The sequence below is a fragment of the Vigna radiata genome, unplaced genomic scaffold (genome assembly GCF_000741045.1).
Source record: "Vigna radiata var. radiata cultivar VC1973A unplaced genomic scaffold, Vradiata_ver6 scaffold_2492, whole genome shotgun sequence".
Classification (NCBI taxonomy): domain Eukaryota; kingdom Viridiplantae; phylum Streptophyta; class Magnoliopsida; order Fabales; family Fabaceae; genus Vigna; species Vigna radiata.
Genome location: NW_014544145.1, coordinates 1 through 1,131, shown reverse-complemented (window position 1 = coordinate 1,131; position 1,131 = coordinate 1). Strand labels below are relative to the sequence as shown.

General features: G+C 35.1%; 1 long non-coding RNA gene across 3 annotated transcripts; it reads left to right on the top strand.

Moving 5' to 3' along the window:
* The first annotated feature begins 6 nt into the window (after positions 1 to 6).
* On the top strand, positions 7 to 1,131 carry LOC106755438. 3 transcript variants are annotated; one of them, XR_001375398.2, is made up of 5 exons: positions 7 to 202; positions 298 to 457; positions 637 to 711; positions 828 to 889; positions 1,018 to 1,131. It is a non-coding gene; the product is annotated as an uncharacterized LOC106755438 (long non-coding RNA). The 3 variants fall into 3 exon arrangements; XR_002667103.1 differs by having other exon boundaries at positions 1,004 to 1,131; XR_001375399.2 differs by having other exon boundaries at positions 298 to 472.

Genomic DNA, 1,131 nt, shown 5'->3' with positions numbered 1-1,131 from the left:
ATTTTACTGTGTCAACTAAAGCATCACACCTTTGCAAAGAATTTTCTAGTTGTTTTTGAATCTTTTTATTTCCTCGCTCGCACTTATACTTCTATTGGTTTAATGCAGTTCTGAAACCAAAGGTAACAGATGTTCAGCAGCATGATTTTATAAGGGGCATTTTCTCTGGTTTTGGGAAAGATTCTGCTATAGTCGGTGGATGGTAAGTAAATTACAAGTTTGCCATGGTATTTAAGTTTAATGAATACGATAATTGAAGATATACTGATGTCATCTTTGTGTCCTTGGCAATTACAGGCTTTTTGTGGCTAATTTAAAGATACACTGATGTTTCTTTGGTTTGGTCCTTAACATTTACAAGCTTTAAATACTGGAACCGCACAGGTGCCATATCTCTTTGGTATCCCTGCTGATTGTATTTGTCTCTCAATCCGTATACTTCCAATCTTATCAAAAGGTTTTTTAAATATTGGTTNGTTTTTGATACACCTTTTCCTTGATGTTTGATCACCACCACGTAGTTATTTTCTTCACCACTCAATAAATAAACTTGTAAAGTCAATTCCAAGCAAGTGCCTTTTTAATGTTTTTCTTTCTTTTTAGTTATCTCTCCTAATCATTTGTTGCTATTTTCAGATATCCTTTTCTAAGCAATTTTATGGATATGTGACAAAATTAGATTATGTGACACTACGACATGGTTTCATCATGGTAAAGCTCTAGTGTGCCATATTTGTTGTCAAAATAGTAATAGTAATGGCTCAGCTAGCTATTGGCCAATGGCTTCGATGCTTGAGTCATAAAATTTATCTTTTCATGTTTTTTAGACCCATTGCAAGTACATGATTCGCCCCCTTGAAGATGATTTCAAGCAAGTTGTTGGTATAAGGTAACCTCTGGCTTTAAGGAATTGTTTTTATGATATCCTGTTTGAGAACCTGTTTGATGATTCTAATATCACTACACAGGTTATGATGGAGATGCATACTGACTTTGAATTTAGTGTTTGCTCTGCAGGATTAAATGGAGAGGAAGTTGCAGATGTTGAAGGAACAAAGGCTGTTCTGGTGATTGCAGAAGATGGTGTTAACGCTGCCGAAAGAGCTTGAAATGATGCTAAAGCATAGAACT